This window comes from Myxocyprinus asiaticus, chromosome 13, assembly GCF_019703515.2.
Source record: "Myxocyprinus asiaticus isolate MX2 ecotype Aquarium Trade chromosome 13, UBuf_Myxa_2, whole genome shotgun sequence".
In the NCBI taxonomy this organism is placed as follows: Eukaryota; Metazoa; Chordata; class Actinopteri; order Cypriniformes; family Catostomidae; genus Myxocyprinus; species Myxocyprinus asiaticus.
This window is the reverse complement of record NC_059356.1, coordinates 43,416,779-43,437,717: the sequence shown is the minus strand read 5'-3', so window position 1 is coordinate 43,437,717 and position 20,939 is coordinate 43,416,779. Positions and strand designations below refer to the sequence as shown.

The 20,939-nt window shown below is 37.4% G+C and overlaps 1 pseudogene; it reads left to right on the top strand.

Moving 5' to 3' along the window:
- The window catches only part of LOC127450014 (transportin-2-like), a 32,159-nt pseudogene extending 11,636 nt beyond the window's left edge, over positions 1–20,523 (top strand).
- Positions 20,524–20,939: the final 416 nt, after the last annotated feature.

The following is a 20,939-nucleotide window of genomic DNA, read 5'->3' as shown; positions in this document are numbered from 1 at the left end:
GATGTAGTCCTTGGGCTCAAATGCAGTAGTGTGGCTTCAACAGTCCTGCTGTAGTAAGTAGCCTGCAGTAAGTAGTGTGCTGTGTGCATGTGATTGAGGAATGCGCAGGGTAGATATTCAACTGAATTTGCATTAAATCTGGTTGTTTTAATCAAGATTATGCTGCAAGATGTTTTTTTTTTTTTTCAACTACATTTAAGTTCCCTGTTACAGGATAACTTGCAATTTTGCAAATTTCCAGTTAATCCCATATATTCCTGTTAATTCCCATGGAAAGTTTCCAACTTTGAAAATTCCCGGAATTTTGCAACCCTACTCCCTGCTGAGTTAATGGCTTCAGAAACTTCAAAACCTCATCAGACTTGCTTGAAAAAATCATTCTGTCACAGAGGCGTGCTCACGTGTTCTCGTCAAATCACCAATGAGCTGCTTCTTGAAAGATGTCAAGCATATCTGAATGTCTTCATCACCCTCAGCTGCACAGTATCATAAACACTGATTGTAGTCCATAGTGATTCTGTCGCTAAGCATTTTACCACACTAAAATGATTAATGAAATCAGAAAGTGAAGGCACGACAGTGTGTTTAAATTGTTACTTTTTGAAATCTGCAAATGGACGCGTGTTCTATGGCAAGCTTTGAGGGGATAAATATGCAGTCACACACTTTCAAAAGGTAAAGTTCACCCATGAATCGCATCCTAAATCACTCTTTTACAATTGTTTCTGTTCATGAGGTACTCCTGTTGGTATTTTGGCGAGCTCCACTTGACAGTGAATCAGAGTGAATTGCGGTGAGACGGTATGATTGTCACCCCTCCATGGATATTTGACCATTTTGCAATTGTCTGCATCAGCTAGTGTTAACTTTCCCTTGTGTCATGTCCAAAATCAACCAGTATATATATTTTTTTTATTTAATACTAGAAGTCTTTTGTTAGTTCTACTTTAAGTGAATTTGAGTAAAAATGGTAGAAAATAAGTGTTCGTTTAGCTGTAGTTAAATCGTATTATTGCTATCTGCATTTATGTCGGATATCCTTCTCGCTAGATATTGGTATTGACATCGCCCATTGAAAAACCCTTATCGGTCGACCACTAATCTTGGTGATACTTGGGCCAGGTGTCAAAGTTTTTTGCTAATTAACCCCTTGTTGTTGTTTTTTTCTCCCAATTTGGAATGCCCAATTCCCAATGTACTTTTAAGTCCTCGTGGCTGCGTAGTGATTCGCCTCAATCCGGGTGGCGGAGGACAATTCACAGTTGCCTCCACGTCTGAGACCATCAACCCGCGCATCTTATCACGTGGCTTGTCGAGCGCATTGCCACGGAGACATAGCGCGTGTGGAGGCTTCACGCCATTCACCGCGGCATCCACGCTCATCTCACCATGTGCCCCACCGAGAACGAACCACATTATAGCGACCACAAGGAGGTTACCCCATGTGACTCTACCCTCCCTAGCAACCGGGCCAATTTGGTTGCTTAGGAGACCTGGTTGGAGTCACTCAGCACGCCCTGGATTCAAACTAGTGAACTCCAGGGGTGGTAGCCAGCGTCTTTTACCACTGAGCTACCCAGGCCCCCATTATTAACCCCTTGTTGAAGTCTGTGGAGATGATTACATCTTATATCATGAATGCCAGTGATGTTCAATATTCATACTGTCTGATCCACAGCACAAGTGTCTGTGAGGAATGGGAGGTATCTGAGAAATTAAGCTCTAACATTTCAAGTTCTTCTGTTTCTCATGCTGCATCTCTGTAGGCAAGTGTTCAGCTGCTGCCCTTGATGTGTTGGCCAATGTGTTTCGTGATGAGTTGTTGCCTCATCTGCTTCCTCTGCTGAAGGATCTGCTCTTCCACCCGGACTGGATCGTGAAAGAATCTGGCATTTTGGTGCTGGGAGCCATTGCTGAAGGTATGGGGCTGTAAATGTTGTCATTTTGAACGTTTTTTGGTTAACCTGAATTTGCGTACTTCTACTAAATACAAAATGTTTGTACTGTGCTGTGGTGATTATAAAGTATACAACCATACTAATGTACTATTGCTGCAATATATAGTATGTACATTGTGCAGCATATGCAAACATTCTGTAGGCATATAAAACCTGGATGTGTTAATACAGTTGCTGAAATGTACAGTATAGAATAGAGCTTACTGTGTGGAATACTGTCTTGCAATGCACTGGGCTTGACCTTCTGTTGCATGATCTTTAAGGAAGAAAGCAGAGGTAATATCAGCTGCAATAACTTTTTTCCATTTTTTTGTTTTTTTTCTAGATGTGCATCGTTTTTTTTTTTTTCTTTTTTTTCTTTTTTATTAAAGAACCCCAGTTTTCCCAATTTACCTGGAAGTTACTATTTGTTTTTTGTTTTTTCTCGTGAGCACATTGGTCATTAATGCTGCTTTATTTACATATTTTTTGAGAGATTCAAATTTTTGTAGCATGACTATTGACTTTTGTAGCATACTACAGTTGGGAAATAATGGCTGCTGTTTCACCTACTGTTTTCCAAAAAAAATTAAAATGTTGACAGTGGGGATGCACCGATCCGTTTTCAGCGGTGGAGCATTTCACCAGATTTTGAATAAGAAATGTATTAAACCACTATGGACTAAGCTACATACAGACACTTGAAGGGATAGTTCACCCAGAAATTAAAACACTCATCATTTACTCACCCTCATGCCATCCCAGAGGCATAGGACTTTCTTTCATCTGCTGAACACAAATGAAGATTTTTAGAAGAATTTCTCATCTTTTAGTCTATACAATGCAAGTGAATGGGTGCCAAAATTGAAGCTCCAAAAATCACACAAGTCAGCATAAAAGTAATCCATAAGACTCCAGTGGCTAAATCAATGTCTTCAGAAGTGATGTGATAGATGTGGGTGAGAAATGGATCACTTTCACATTCTTGTGTTTTTGGTGATTCACATTCTTCATGCATACCGCCCCCTACTTGGCAGGGAGAAGAATTTCAAGCAAAAAAGGACTTAATTATTGATCTGTTTCTCACCCACAGCTATCATATCACTTCAGAAAACATGGATTTAACCACTTGAGTCTTATGGATTACTTTTATACTGCTTTTATGTGCTTTTTGGAGCATCAACATTTTGGCACCCATTCACTTGCATTGTATGAACCTACAGAGCTGAAATATTCTTCTAAAAATCTTCATTTGCGTTCAGCAGAAAACAGAAATTCATACATTGGGATGGCATGAGGGCGAGTAAATGATGAGAGAATTTTCATGTTTGGGTGAACTTTTCCTTTAAAAGAATTCCTGGAGTGTTCCAAAAAAAAAAAAAAAATGGTATGAATGAAAAGTTAACTTTAAAGGATTCGGATTTCTTTTGTTCACCATATAAGTCCAGATACAAGTTGGAAAAAGAAGTGCAAAGAAAACTGGCTTCTCTTCTACTGAAGACTTTCACTGGAATTACTGGATAATTCAGCTGCTGAATTATCCAGTAGACTAGTTAGTTTTTCTGAAAGGGATATTCTGGGTTCAATACAAGTTAAACTCAATCAGCATTTGTGGCATTATATTGATTACCACAAAACTTAATTTAGACTCGTCCTTTTCTTTCATTAAAGCAAAAATTGACGTTACTGTGAGGCACTTACAATGGAAGTGAATGGGGTCAATTTTTGGAGGATTTAAAGGTAGAAGCTTATAATTTGCTAAAAGCACTTTACATTAATTCTTCTGTGAAAACTCATGTATTATTTAAGCTGTTAATTTATTTAAACTGTAATTTTTACAGTCACTTTAGGGGTTGTTGACATTAAATCATCATAGCAACCAAGTTGTAAAATTGGCTGTAACTTTGCACAGAAAAGGTTAGTAAGTAATTTTATCGCTAATTTTTTACACACTTTGTTTGTCTTTTGGCTATACTTTTGAAACATTGAGCATTTTAATGTTTACAGATTGGCCCCCATTCACTTCCATTGTAAGTGCCTCACTGCAACCCAGATTTTTGCTTTTTTTAAAGAAAAGGAGGGACGAGTCGGAAATAATTTATGTGGTAATCAATCATATTCCACAAATGCTGTCGACTGAGCTTAACTTGTATTGAACCAGGAGTATTCCTTTTAATGGACTACACATTTATTATGAAATGATGTGTTTGAGGTTTTTGTTTCTTTTCATATAAAAGTACCCCCAATCAGTTCCACACAGTGAGGTATTGATGTTTCTGAACTTAATAAGAAAAAAAAACAGCACTGGTATCAGATCAGGATTGGTATCAGCTGATACCGAGAGTTCAGGTTATCAGATCGGGAGAGAAAATGTGGTATCGGTGCATCCCTTGTTGGCAGTACATGGTGTATTCAGTAAGCTCATTCCATTTCCAACATTTCAACTTATTCTAAACCGGCATAATATATAGGACTGGTAGAGGTGCTGAATCCCAATTCACGTGCTGTCTTCTCCACAGGCTGTATGCAGGATATGGTGCAGTACCTGCCTGATTTGGTTCCTCACCTTATCCAGGGTCTGTGTGATAAGAAAGCTCTGGTGCGCTCCATCGCCTGCTGGACTCTGAGCCGTTATGCACACTGGGTGGTCAGCCAGCCGTCTGACTCCTACCTCAAACCCCTGATGACTGAGCTGCTCAAACGCATCCTTGACAGCAATAAGAGGGTGCAAGAGGCCGCCTGCAGGTATGTTTGACCAGTGTAGTTCCTATAATCAAATCTTTTGTTTATTTGAAATATAGATTTTTGATTTAGAGACGTTTCGCAAGTATGCTTGATGTTAATCCTATTTAAATCTTTCCCTCAGTGCATTTGCGACTCTAGAAGAAGAGGCCTGCACAGAACTGGTTCCCTACTTGAGCTTCATTCTGGACACACTGGTGTTTGCCTTTGGCAAGTACCAGCACAAGAACTTGTTGATTCTCTATGATGCCATCGGAACGCTTGCAGACTCTGTTGGGCATCATCTTAACCAGCCAGTAAGTCCCCCATCCAAGGGATGGCAACATGGCTCTGACACAAGTGCCAACTTTAACAAAATGATTGTCGATTAATTCACAACTGTTAAATTGAAAAACAATGAATTGTTAATAATTAAATCTACCGGTGTAGTGTAGGACTGGATAAGATACAAATGTCCTGATATGATTCGATTTCAATTCACAAGCTCTCGTTCAGATTTCGATATTTTGATTCGATTTGGGTATATTTCAGTTAAAATGTCCCTTTTTTTTTTTTTTTAACATATGAAAGCAATTCTAAGCTAGTACTGTCAATTAACATGAAACCTCCTTACTTGGTACATTACAGAAATAATAATTTTATAATTTAACTAGAAGGCCCAAACTATGCAGTTTGATTGCTGTTTATTTAACAGATAATCCACACAACCAAAATTAAACCAAAATTTTAAAAGTGTTAAAGATCAATCTTGGGGTTTTAAGAATCGATATTGGGATCATCTTAACGAAGATTGCTTTTAATCAGAATATAGGTTTTTCCCTGCCCTAGTGTAGTGCTATGTTATGCACAATTCTCAAAAGATGTGCTATTATTTGCCTTAAGTTTAAAGTCAAAAGTAATGTCTGAAATATTGATCCACAATTTTAGTCATTTTATTTTATGTACAAATAATTAGTGGTGATTAAATTAAGTGTTAACAGTAATATTAACCTCATATTAGCCTCGTCGTACACATGCGTGGACATTGTATTTTGGCTTCGCTATACACAACACACAATATCATTTCATTTAAACTGACTGATTCAGTTCAGAAGACTGGGCTGTCAGTAAAGGGTTAAACTTTCAACGTACGGAGTCATGTGACAAAATGACATGGAAACGTTCACAGCAGAGTTTGTCTTTGGGAGAAATGCTAGCAAAACTACATCTGGTAAGAAACCTACAGTTGAAATCAGAAGTTTACATACACTTAGGTTGATGTCATTAAAATTCATTTTTTAACCACTCCACAGATTTAATATTAGCAAACTATAGATTTGGCAAGTCATTTAGGCCATCTACATTGTGCAGACAGATTGTTTCACTTTTAATTGACTATATCACAATTCCAGTGGGTCAGAAGTTTACATACAGTAAGTTAACTGTGCCATTAAGCAGCTTGGAAAATTCCAGAAAATTATGTCAAGCATTTAGGCAATTAGCCAATTAGCTTCTGATAGGAGGTGTACTATGGATGTATTTTAAGGCCTACCTTCAAACTCAGTGCCTCTTTGCTTGACATCTTGGGAAAATCAAATGAAATCAGCCAAGACCTCGGAAAAATAATTGTGGACTTCCACAAATCTGGTTCATCCTTGGGAGCAATTTCCAAATGCCTGAAGGTACAATGTTCATCTGTACAAACAATAGTACGCAAATATAAACTCCATGGGACCATGCAGCCATCATACCACTCAGGAAGGAGACTCATTCTGTTTCGTAGAGATGAACGTAGTTTTTTGCGAAAAGTGCAAATCAATCCCAGAACAACAGCAAAGGACCTTGTGAAGATGCTGGAGGAAACAGGTAGACAAGTATCTATATCCACAGTAAAACGAGTCCTATATCAATATAACCTGAAAGGCTGTTCAGCAAGGAAGAAGCCACTGCTCCAGAACCACCATAAAAAGGCCAGACTACAGTTTGCAAGTGCACATGGGGACAAAGATCTTACTTTTTGGAGAAATGTCCTCTGGTCTAATGAAACAAAAATTGAACTGTTTGGCCATAATGACCATTGTTATGTTTGGAGGAAAAAGGGTGAGGCTTGCAAGCCAAAAACACCATCCCAACTGTGAAGCGTGGCAGCATGATGTTGTGGGGGTGCTTTGCTGCAGGAGGGACTGGTGCACTTCACAAAATAGATGGCATCATGAGGAAGGAAAATTATGTGGATATATTCAAGCAACATCTCAAGACATCAGCCAGGAAGTTAAAGCTCAGTTGAAAATGAGTCTTCCAAATGGACAATGACCCCAAGCATACCTCCAAAGTTGTGGCAAAATGGCTTAAGGACAACAAAGTCAAGGTATTGGAGTGGCCATCACAAAGCCCTGACCTCAATCCTATAGAAAATTTGTGGGCAGAACTGAAAAAGCATTTTCGAGCAAGGAGACCTACAAACCTGACTCGGTTACACCAGTTCTGTCTGGAGGAACGGGCCAAAATTCCAGCAACTTATTGTGAGAAGCTTGTGTCAGGTTACCCAAAACATTTGACCCAAGTTAAGCAATTTAAAGGCAATGCTACCAAATACTAACAAAGTGTATGTAAACTTCTGACCCACTGGGAATGTGATGAAAGAAATAAAAGCTGAAATAAATAATTCTCTCTACTATTATTCTGACATTTCACATTCTTAAAATAAAGTAGTGATCCTAACTGACCTAAGAGAGGGAATGTTTTATAAAATTAAATGTCAGGAATTGTGAAAAACTGAGTTTAAATGTATTTGGCTAAGGTGTATGTAAACTTCTGACTTCAACTAATTAAGATTTTACATTGAAACCTGTTTGAGTCAAAAGATTATAGATTACAGTCAGAAACGGCACACTGTTAAACACAATGTACACTAATCTGTACTTTAGCACTATTTTTACTTAGAAATCCCGCATTTACTGAGCATTATCACATTGAGAATCAAGGGGTTCATCCAAAAGCTGAAAAGGGTTGCTTTCATAGGCTTTATATGGAGTTAGGATGAAAATAAGGTGTATTTGGACTGTTCTGAGACCAGTGCAGACAGACAGCACATTGTAGGTTAAGTCATTTAATAAATAGGGAGCAAGAGACCATCCTATAGCTTTCCTATGCAGCGAATTGAATTCACTCCTAAAGTCCACCCAAAAATTCAGTATCAGGCTGCGGATGATATTTGGACCACTCAACATGTTTGGCAAAAACATTGTAACAATGTCAAATAATTATTTGCAGTTTTTTTTGTTTTTGCTTTTCTTAATACACATTGTTGCAAAGTAGCTTTACAGAAAATCAACTGTAATGTCTCAAAAACATGAATAACCAACACTCCAGGAAACATTTTGCTATTAACATTTTTATTGATTCTTATGTGAAGTATGGAATAAACAGAACATGTACACACAGAATCAACTTAACTTCCAACTTTATATCCCCATACCCCTCTCCAACCCCACCCTGTCCCTCAACAGATATCCCTGTGGTCAAAGCTTAAATTACACCATACACACATATAAGCAAACAAACAAAAGAAAATATTTGAGAACATAAAAAATATACATAAATCAACAAACTGAGAAAAGAGAGAATTCCTCAAAGAATAGAATTTACAATTACCACCAGAATTCTGTTTCTCTCCACATGATTCTCACTGAGAGCCCTCCAGAAAGGCCAAATACCTGTCCCGTTTCTTACTATACATGTCTATTTTGCCAAGCTGTTTACATGATATCTTTACAAATACCGCCACCCTAATCAATTTGGTGAACCATTCTTGAAATGAGGCAGTGCCAATTGACTTCCATCCTCTAAGAATTATCTGTCTGCCAATCATTACACTAGTTTGGGCCCAGCTTTTTGTATATTTGTCTCCTACTTAAATGACTGCCCCATCACTCAATGTACATACTCAAATTTATGTCTGCCCCAGACTATCTAAAACCTCACAAATAAAATTCTGGACTCTTGAATCTTAGCGCAGAACCACAGAGCATGAGCTGTGTCTCCATCCGCCAACTGACATCGCCAGCAGGTAGGTGTGTCTTTTAGACCAAACCTAAACAATCTAGAGGGAGTCTAGTAGAAACGATGCAAAATCTTAAACTGAATGAGGCGTACCCTTGCATCCCTAGACATAGGATTTAAAAAAATATTAACTTTCCCACTCCCCATCCTCCAATTCCAAGTTCAAATCTCTTTCCCATAACCTCTTAAGAGCAGTTAAGGCCCCATTACCAGGACTCTGAATCAATGAAGAATAATACACTGATGCTTCAGGCCCCTTTCCAAAGGCTGCGAGCACCATACAGAGGATGTCTGCAGCTTTATGGGGCTGTGTACTAACACTAAAAATAGTACAAAGTATATGGTGCAACTAAGTACCTGAAATATTGAGACCTAGATATCCCAAATTGCTGTTATATTTTCAAATGATCTCAAAGCTCCGTTTTTATAAAGGTCACCAAGTGTAGCAATCCATTCTTTCCAGCAAAAGCGGGACTTGTTAATGCACAATTTGGGGTTCAGCCATATACTTGAGGAAACATTTAGGTAAGTGTCAGAACTGAACATGTGAGAATCCTTTGTCCATACTGAAGGTAAATGTGAAATAATAGGATGCATTTTTGCTTCTCTAGGCAATTTAATAGAAAGACTTTGCAATGGTGAGATTGGGGCAAGGACCGCTTGTTCAATGTAGTACCAGGGAGGGGGGCTCTCAGGTGGAAGAGAACAATGGGTCAGTTGTCTAAGATTAAAAGCATAGTAATAAAACAAAATCTGGGGAGGCCTAAGCCTCCTTTGTCAATTGGTCTGTTACTTACTGAAATGCAACCGAGGTCCTTTACCATTCCAAATAAAAGACTTAGATATTCTATCAAATTGTTTAAAACAAAGGGAGAGACTGTAGTATATAATTGAATTTAGGGATACAATTCATTTTTGTAACATTGATTTTCCCTGTCATAGACAAATGTATTGAAGCCCACCTATTCACATCACATGAGAACTTTCATTAATGGTCAAAATTAACTAACTAAATAAATCTCACAAATTTGCTGGAAAAAAAATGCCTAAATACCTAATGCCTTGCTTGGGTCATTGAAAGGCACCAGGTTGGAAAGCTGTAGTAGGGCAATATGCTGTCAGAGCAAGAGCTTCTGATTTAGACAAATACACCCTATATCCTGAAAATTTGGAGTAAGAATTAATAATTATATGGAGGCCAAGAATAGATCTTTTAGGGTCAGAGACAAAAAAATAATATATCATCTGGGTAGAGTAGAAGTTTATGCACCACACCTCCTGCTACAATGCCAAATCATCCTTTTTTCTTATTGTGGCTGCTAATGGTTCCAGGGCAAGACAGAACAATAAAGGGGAGAGAGGACAGCCTTGCAGGGTTCCCCTACCAAGAGAAAAATAATCTGAAATTAATCCATTAGTTTGCACTGCCGCTACTGGTTGGTTAAAGTAACTTAATCCACCCAATAAAAGTGCTTCCAAACCTGCACTCCAGGAAACATTAACAATTAGATAAAAAAAAATAAAAAAAAGTCTGACTTTCTATTGCTTGGTATTTAAAATTTCACAACTTATGGACAACAATTTTTAAGAAAACTATTTGCTCTAGAAAATTATTTTATATATATATATATATATATATATATATATATATAATATATATATGTATATATATATATATATATATATATATATATATATATATATATATATATATATATATATATATATATACATACATACATACATTATATATATATATATATATATACATATACATATATATATATATACATATACATACATTATATATATATAATGTATAATAATAATTATTTTTTTGCTTTTTTTATTAGGTGCTGCTAGTTACAAATCAAAAAGGAATATGGGAAATGCACACAGCAGTCACGCTTAGGTCTCAGGAGGTTAATAATACATTTGTTAAAACTAAACAAATTCATTAAAATGCAGCAGACTAAAATTAAGGGAAAATGGCAGTCAAATTTTTCAAATATTATTATTAATGTTTAATACTATGCTGTGTGCAGATACTATGTGGTATCATATGCTTTAGTCCATATAAACAATTAGTTGATTGTTAATATCGAACAATCGTAATGAAATTTCCTGAAAGTTCCTAATACTGAATGTTTTCAGCTTTAATAAAATGTCTTACTTTCTGTACAGGAATACATCCAAAAGCTCATGCCCCCACTTATTCAGAAATGGAATGATTTGAAAGATGAAGACAAAGATCTATTCCCCTTGTTGGAGGTAAAACCTGGGCTCTTATGGATTTTGGATTACTGGCATGTTGTTGTTGTTTTGTGTGGAAACAAATCATTAAAACATGCGTTAATTTTAGGATATCTTTTAATTTTTACCACTTTCTTTTTGCAGTGTCTGTCTTCAGTGGCCACAGCTCTGCAAAGCGGCTTCTTGCCCTACTGTGAACCTGTATACCAACGCTGTGTCACTCTGGTCCAGAAGAACCTTGCCCAAGCCATGGTCAGTCAGATATGTTAATGTATAATAAATTGGTAAAACATCATATAACTCTTTAAGCTTAATTTGAGCTTTCTTGTTGCTGTAGATGTATAACCAGCAGCCTGACCAGTACGAGTCCCCTGATAAAGACTTCATGATTGTGGCTCTTGATCTGCTCAGCGGTCTGGCTGAGGGTCTCGGGGGTCACTTAGAACAACTGGTCGCCCGCAGCAACATCATGACCCTGCTCTTCCAGTGTATGCAGGTATGAAGAGATTTGTTGGGAAGGTGAGGTGTGTGTTTGTGGTTGTCAATGGTTTTGTTCATGCAGCCCAAATCGAAAAGTTTTACTAAATCAGTGCAGAATCATTTGTGGAGTTTTATAAAAATTGATTTTAAACATGAGTTTTTAGTTTTTACCTATTGAAATGAATGAATGAAATGAAATACACTTTATTATCCCCAAAGAGAAATTTGCCTTGGACAGACAAACAACAGCGATTCTGTGTCAATGATCAAGTGATGAGGAGAGGACCTCCTAATGCTATTTGTTGTTCTAAACAAGCCAAAATGAGACTTGTGACAGAAATCAAGTACTTTGAAGCCACTGTAAGACACAAATTATTTACCGCAAAAGCACGTCAAGTCTTAACTATCATCAAAACGCAGAATGAGATGTAGTCGCGCTTTTCACGTGGAGCCAGATGGGCTGATTTGAGTATTTCTGTAACTGCTGATCTCCTGGGATTTTCACACACAACATTTTCTAGAATTTACTCAGAATGGTGCCAAAAACAAAAAACATCCAGTGAGGGGCAGTTCTGCGGATGGAAATGCCTTGTTGATGAGAGAGGTCAACAGAGAATGGCCAGACTGGTTTGAACTGACTACGGTAACTCGGATAACCACTCTGTACAATTGTGGTGAGGAGAAAAGCGTCTCAGAATGCTATTCTGAGATGTGGTTGGTGCTGTTTTGGTAGCACGAGGGGGACCTACACAATATTAGGCAGGTGGTTTTAATGTTGTGGCTGATCGGTGTGTGCATATATATAGTTGTGCTTAAAAGTTTGCATACCCTTGGAGAATTGGTAATATATGTACCATTTTTTAAGAAAACATGAGTGAGCAGGCAAAACACATTTATTTCTTATGGGATTCATATTCAACTGTAGGTTATAACAGAATGGCACAATCATAAAACAAAACATGGCAACAAAGAAAAAAATGAAATGACCCCTGTTCAAAAGTCTGCATACCCTTGGTTCTTAATACTGTGTATTGCCCCCTTTAGCATCAATGACAGTGTGCAGTCTTTTGTAATAGTTGTCTATGAGGCCCCAAATTCTTGCAGGTGGTATAGCTGCCCATTCGTCTTGGCAAAATGCCTCCAGGTCATGCAAAGTCTTTGGTCGTCTTGCATGAACCGCACATTTGAGATCTCCCCAGTGTGGCTCGATGATATTAAGGTCAGGAGACTGTGATGGCCACTCCAGAACCTTCACCTTTTTCTGCTGTAACCACTGGAGGGTCAACTTGGCCTTGTGCTTAGGGTCATTGTCATCCTGGAAGGTCCAAGAGCGTCCCATGCACAGCTTTTGTGCAGAAGAATGCAAATTGTCTGCCAGTATTTTCTGATAACATGCTGCATTCATCTTGCCATCAATTTTCACAAGATTCCCCGTGCCTTTAGAGCTCACCCCCCCCCCCAAAACATCAGTGAGCCACCAACGTGCTTCACAGTGGGGATGGTGTTCTTTTCACTATAGGCCTTGTTGACCCCTCTCCAAACATAGCGCTTATGGTTGTGACCATGAAGCTATATTTTGGTCTCGTCACTCCAAATGACAGTGTGCCAGAAGCTGTGAGGCGTGTCAAGGTGTTGTCAGGCATATTGTGACCGGGCTTTTTTGTGGCATTGGCGCAGTAAAGGCTTCTTTCTGGCAACTCGACCATGCAGCTCATTTTTGTTCAAGTATCGTCGTATTGTGCTCCTTGAAACAACCACACCGTCTTTTTCCAGAGCAGCCTGTATTTCTCCTGAGGTTACCTGTGGGTTTTTCTTTGTAACCCGAACAGTTCTTCTGGCAGTTGTGGCGGAGATCTTTCTTGGTCTACCTGACCTTGGCTTGGTATCAAGAGATCCCCGAATTTTCCACTTCTTAAGTGATTGAACAGTGCTGACTGGCATTTTCAAGGCTTTGGATATCTTTTTATATCCTTTTCCATCTTTATAAAGTTCCATTACCTTGTTATGCAGGTCTTTTGTCAGTTCTTTTCTGCTTCCCATGGCTCAGTATCTAGCCTGCTCAGTGCATCCACGTGAGAGCTAACAAACTCATTGACTATTTATACACAGACACTAATTGCAATTTAAAAAGCCACAGGTGTGGGAAATTAATCTTTAATTGCCATTTAAACCTGTGTGTGTGACCTTGTGTGTCTGTAACAAGGTCAGACATTCAAGGGTATGTAAACTTTTGATCAGGGCCATTTGGGTGATTTCTGTTATGATGATTTAAAAAGGAGCCAAACAACTATGTGATAATAAATGGCTTCATATGATCACTATCCTTAAAAGACAGTATTTTTGCATGATCAGTCATATTTTCAAAATCAATGCCAAAATTTCACAATTTCTGCCATGGTATGCAAACCTTTGAGCACAACTGTATATATATTCGACTAGTAAAAACACTACTCGTTTATTGCAGTTTGATTTTCCTTTGTGCTTGTGCCTGCTGTGTGCAACAGTGAAACTGCTTCTCTCAGCTAAATCAATGCATTGGTTGGCACTTTGGATGCATGATGTTGTTAGGAATAGTTCAATCAAAATGAAAATTCTGTCAATGTTTAATGTGATTTAAATTTGATTGTTTCAGAAGACTTGTAATGAATGTTTCTATGTGTGTGCAAACATGTTTTTGTCATTTCTGAATCTAGATGTCTTTTTTTTTTTTTTTATGCATAGTGCAGGAAAACAGGTTCAAAGGTTGAAGGTTGAATACATTCTTAATTTCAAGGAATCGATTATTCGTGTGTTTTGTGTGTGTGTGTGTGTGTGTGTGTGTGTGAGAGAGAGAGGGAGTACTCAACTTAAAAATTACTCCATTTTACCATCAAAATAGCGATAATAGCTGACATGGTGTTAAAAACAAACATGGCCTAAATCCATTTTTGGACACATCTGACAGATTCATTTAGCTTTTTGTTGTCTAAAGAGCCAGCACTGGCCCAAAAAAAAAAAATGATTCTTACAAAAATTATATAAACCACATCCATATGTAGTTAAAATTGATGAAATCACATTATTTTATTTTGTCTTTTCAACTATCAGATCATAATTTACTGGCGTGAAATACTGTCATACAGATACTTGTAATTACTAAAGCAATCGATGTAAATCAGAAATGGATTGCCCTTCTCTAACAATCATCTCGCAAAAGAATGGTGTGGACAGCCTGTCCTAAAGTTTGGATTTGATTGAATAGCAAATTAGAATTGTGCACTGTGTGATCAAAATGTAATGCCTTATTTTGTTGTTTTCTAATTAAAGGACACCATGCCAGAAGTGAGACAGAGTTCCTTTGCACTCCTGGGAGACCTGACTAAGGCCTGCTTCCCTCATGTGAAGCCCTGCATCTGTGAGTCATGGTTTCTGACTCTCACATACTGAGTAAAGCCAACACATGGAGAGTCTGTTTCTGATTCCAGCTGTTGCTTGTGTGTGTGTTGTGCTGGTCAGTTTGTCATTGGTGTCCGTTTACCCTCTCCAGCTGAATTCATGCCTGTCCTTGGACTCAATCTCAACCCAGAGTTTATATCCGTTTGCAACAATGCCACATGGGCCATTGGAGAGATCGCTATACAGATGGGTGAGTGTTTACACACATTCCCACTTGTGTACAGTATTTTCAATGAAGTAACCACATGCTTTTTATACAGTATATACACAATTTAATCAAACCCTTATTGTATTGGTTATTAAATTGAAAAAACAGAGATGGTTTGGGTTGATAAATTGCTATTATTTCTGGGCAATTTATAGCTCTGATCCCAAAAGGTATTTGGACATTTAATGTATGTAATGTATGGTGTCATTGCATTAGACAACCAAGTGTACACCATTTTGGGATACATGTGGTTAAGAAGTTTGTAGGTTGCTTTCAAAGTTGTCTTAAACTTTGACTCTTCAACCTGCAGAAATAAATGTTGAAGGAGTGGACCGCATGCTAAGGATTTCCCTCCTGTCATTTGTATTGATTTGTCTGGTGATTTTCAGGTACGGACATGCAGCCATTTGTGGCCTTGGTTCTCAATAACCTTGTAGAGATCATCAACCGGCCTAATACACCCAAGACCCTGCTGGAGAACACAGGTAAATGCTGTTAATGCAGTGATTGTATATAGTACTCCTCCTGTATCCACACTAAATGTATAATGAACTCTAAAACAGACATTCAAAATCTGAAATGCCAGTGAAATATTTAGTTCTGATTTGTGTGGTTTGAAATGCAGCTACTTTTTAGCTCATAACTTCATTTGAGAGAGACACTAATCCCCTTTTATGTGCTTGTCGGACAGCCATTACGATTGGTCGCCTGGGCTATGTGTGTCCACAGGAAGTTGCGCCAATGTTGCCGCAATTTATTCGTCCTTGGTGAGACACTTACTAAACCGTTGAATGCCTCTTATATGTGACCTGGTTCTCTTGGTATGAAAATGAAAAAACTACAGCATGTTCCTCATCTCTGAACTGAACGGGTCTGTTTTCGACATAGGTGCACGTCACTTAGAAACATTCGAGACAATGAAGAGAAGGACTCTGCCTTCAGGGGCATTTGCATGATGATCGGGATAAATCCTGGAGGAGTGGTGCAGGTGAGATTATAAAGGGACGAAATCTGATTCTATATTTCTTGATTGTTTAAGAAGAGTTTTATTAACTCAACCTAGGTTCATAATGTGAACTGTCTGCTGATAATGCAATGTCCATTCGTGATATTATTCTAAAATGCCAGTGTTCCATATACTTTATACATTTAGACCATTGGACTAAATGTTTTATGCATTTTGGTTTTAGTGTATCTATGTGTGTGTGTTCTCAATTCAGGACTTTATCTTTTTCTGTGATGCTGTGGCCTCCTGGGTTACTCCTAAAGATGATTTAAGAGACATGTTTTACAAGGTACAAGCAGTCTTTTATCAATTATCAACTTTGATTTCATGGATTTGTTTGCAGTTGAGGTTGACCGATAGTGGATTTTTCCAATACTGATAACTAAGTTGGTGGAAAAGGCCGATAACCGATTAATCGGCCGATAGTTTTTAAAAATGATTTCTAGAATGTTTTTAGTAATTTGTTACTGTGGTGGGCACAGACAAAGACACTGCAAGAGTCCAAAATTAATAAAGTTCCAGATGCAGTTTGTGCAACCCAAACCCCAATAATAAGCAGAAAAATAGTAAGATTTGGTTCATAGCGTGGAACTTTATACTACAAACAGCCCGAAACACACTGGGGACTGTTAGGGAGGCTTTCCTCTGTTACAGTGCTCTCTGGTTAAGTAAGCTATTTACCAAATTAAGCTTTTATTGCCTGTATATTTCACCAGGTGAGGTTTAATGAGGAATAAAGTTAATTATTATTTACAAGATATTAAGTTGGGGACGCAATGTACTGGATGTGCTGACGGAGCACATTTCTATAGTCTCATTTTTATTTGCATTTTAATTATGCATTGAAGTGAGAATACAAATATTGATGAATATTGTCAATGATGACTGATTTAAAAGTTTCACCACAGTGTAATGCAGAGGAATAATAATAATAAAAAAAATTAAACTATTGTCAGATTTTTGCTGATAACAGATGGTTCCAAAAAGCAACTATTGGCACCGATTAATCTGTAAAACTGATATATCGGCCTACCTCTAGCTTGCAGTACTGTTGCAGTTCAAGTGATTGTCTTTGATATTATGTAGCCTATTAATGAGGAATAAAGTTAATTATTATTTACAAGATGTAAAGTTGGAGATGCAATGTAGTGTATGTGCTGATGGAACACATTTCTATATAGTCTCATTTTTATTTGCATGCCCTCGCTTCAATTTAGAACACTTCATTAATCAAATGATGCTTTTGAAGTGAGACTAAAAATATGGATGAATATTGTCAGTGATGACCGATTTAAAAGTTTCACCAGTGTAACAGGAATAATAAAAAAACTATTCTCATAGATTTTTGCCAATAACCGATAGTTCCAAAAAGCAACTATCAGCACCGATTAATCGGTAAAACAGATATATCGGTCTACCTCAAGTTGGCATTGAAGTGAGACTAAAAATATGGATGAATTGTCAATGATGGCTAATTTAAAAGTTTTCATAGATTTTTGCAGATAACCAATAGTTCCAAAAAGCAACTATCGGCACCGATTAATCGGTTAAACAGATATATCGGTCTGCCTCTAGTTGGCATTGAAGTGAGACTAAAAGTATGGATGAATATTGTCAATGATGACCAACTTAAAATTTCACCACAGTGTAACACAGGAATAATAAAAAAAACTCCTAGATTTTTGCAGATAAGAGATTCAAAAAGCAACTATCGGCTCCGATTAATCGGTAATACCAAAATATATGGGTCTATCTCTAGTTGGCAGTACTGTTGCAGTGCATGTAATCTTTGATATTATGTAGCCAATTATTTATAAATAGTAATCGGATGATATTTGGCCACTTTATAAATGTATCAGTAATGGTAGTTCCCCCTTGTGTCATTTCTCAGATGTACAGCTTTTTCAACAGATCATGCAATGTACAATTTTCATTTTTCAAACATTTTATTAGACTGATATTTTTACTCCTGAGGAAAATTTTATTTTACTGACACCCATAAAAAAAGGTTTTTTTTAACAAAGTCCAGAATCGAGTTTTTCTTAATTGATTTTAAACATTTTTAACAGTTTTTACCTATTACTATATTTAACCTGAATTCACCATGAAAATAGCTATAGAAGCTGGCATGGTGTCTAAAACAAGCATATATTGAATTTCAAATGCAACATCCTATTTGCCTAAAGTGTTGGGTTATGTGTTTAAGTTGACACGAATTCACTGGGAAAACCTGGCTCCACATTTCAACTGTTTGTCCATTTCCTGTGTAGATTCTGCACGGCTTCAAGGATCAGGTAGGGGAGGATAACTGGCAGCAGTTCTCAGAACAGTTTCCTCCACAGCTGAAGGAGAGACTTACTGCTTGCTATGGCGTGTAGATTCCACACCTGCTGACATAGGATGCAACTATTAGGTGAGCAGGACGTCACTGGTAAAGGAAAACATCAGAAAGTTAAAAAAAAAAAAAAAAAAAAAAAAAAAGGTGCTTGTTAAGAGATGTTCTGGGTTCAATACATGTTAATGACCACAGAAAATAATTTGGAGAAAACAAATATTTTTTTTTACAGTAATGCCGTTACAGTGGAAGTCTGGGGGGCATGACACTGCACCAGGATAAATGTTAAAATACACACTGTTTGAAAGAATGGCCACTATACTTTAACAGCATACATGTTAACATTTAAGTTGCTTGCTTGACTTTCTTTAAAGACTGCTTAAAAGAAGAAAACTTAAAGGGATAGTTGTCACATCATTAACTCACCCTCATGCCATCCCAGATGTGTATGACTTAATTTCTTCTATAGAACACAAATAAAGATTTTTAGAAGAGTATTTCAACTCTGTTGGTCCATACAATGCAAGTGAATGGTGGCCAGAATTTTGAAGCTCCAAAAAGCACATGATTGCAGGATAACAGTAATCCATATGACTCCAGTGGTTAAATCCATGTCTTTTAAAGCAATATGATAGGTGTGGGTGAGAAACAGATCAGTATAAAAAGTCCTTTTTTTACTATCAAACTCCCCCTTTGACCAGCCCCGACCAGTAGGTGGCTTAAAGTGAAAGTCACTTCCACTCCAGAATGTGGAAGTGAAAGTCTAGATTTATAGTAAAAACAAATACTTAAATATTGGTCTTTCTCACCAACACCTATCATATTGTTTCAGAAGATGTGAAATTAACTACTGGAGTCTTGTGGATTATGTTTATACTGCCTTTATGTCTCTTTTGGACCTTCAAAGATCTGGTCACCATTTACTCCCATTGTGAGGACCAACAGAGCCGAAATATTCTTCAATAAATCTTCATTTGTGTTGTGCAGAAGAACGTCATACACATCTGGGATGGCATTTAGAGTGAGTAAATGATGAATGGTCATTTTTGGGTGAACTTTCCCTTTAAGAGGAACTTTTAGAGACTCTAAATGCCCTTTTTTAACACATCTTTTCCTTTATTTCATGTTTTCTACTCTAGGTCAAATCTACTGGAGGGTTTCTGGGGAACTCGTGGGCCGACCTGCTGTTAGAGGGCAAAAGGCTTGAATGTTTGTGGTCTGGATTGGCTCCACTTCCTGTGTCTCTGTGTAAGGGAGTTAATGTGAAATCACCCTTTTTGCTGTCTCTGATTGGCTTCTGACTTGCTAAGAATGGGAATGAAACCAGAAGCTCAGGGATTTTGATCGGGAGGGAGGGAACGTTCAGGCTAAATTCACCAGCTGCTTATTTGAGGAGTGAATAAAACAACGCCAGCTACTAGTCCAGCCTTAGCAAAGCCTGGCTTATCAGCTAGATGCTAAGGAAGGCTGTGCCTGTACAAAATACTGAATGTTATATCTTAAAAGGATAGTTCACCCAAAAACAAAAATGGTTTATGTCTACTACTCCTGTTGTTGTTCGAAACACACTCTTTTCCATATTAGAGGAGGAAATGGTGATTACTTCTGACAAGCTCCAACAAGGGCAAAATAAGTGCTATAAAAGTAGTCCATACTGCATTATGTGTGCTGACAGAGTCTTACCAGTTTGTTTCGGTTGAAATATCTAGAAAAAGTTCTCAAGTTGACAATTTTGAGAATTTAAATAAAACTATGAATTAAAACATGACTTCTTTCGTACAGGAACCACATTTATGGTGCTTGACGTTTTGGGGCTTGCCAGCTGAAGTCACCATCCACTTTTATGTTAAGAAAATTTTCATTTTTGGGTGCACAATAACTTTAAAAGTTAAGAGTGAGACTGGTAATTAAGTAACTAGTTTTAACCACATATGGGGTCGGCTAATGACAAAGCATGTGCTTATTATGATGGAGATGACCTTTAATTTAACAGCTATATCCAGTAGTAACTTAAGTGCATTATCAGTCTTTCTTCTGTATTTCCTGCCTGCTTGGTTTAAAAAAAAAAAAAAAAAAAAAACAATAATACACATTTTAATGAGGTTTTTCATTCCATGAAGAATCTTTTTTTCTTCCCCCCCCCCCAAGTTTGTTGATCACAGTTATGCTGTAATCAGTTATAGAAACACAAAAACCATATTGAAAATATCATTTTTATGATTCATTCAATGGTTCAAACAGGTGCCCTTTTTTTCTTTCTTTGCTGAACTAAACCACATAGCAAGAAGGGTAATGAGCTTTAAAGTCACACGTAATAATTTTTCTATTTATTTTTATGCACTATTATTCCTTTTTTGTTCTTAGTGTCACTTGCAAAGATTGATCTAAAACCACCTGCACCAAGAATTTACTGTAGACAAGGAACGATTGCATCCTCTGCTTTTTAAATGTATAGTAGGGAAATAATTGATAGTGATAAGGCTTAAACTTTAGTTACAGGTT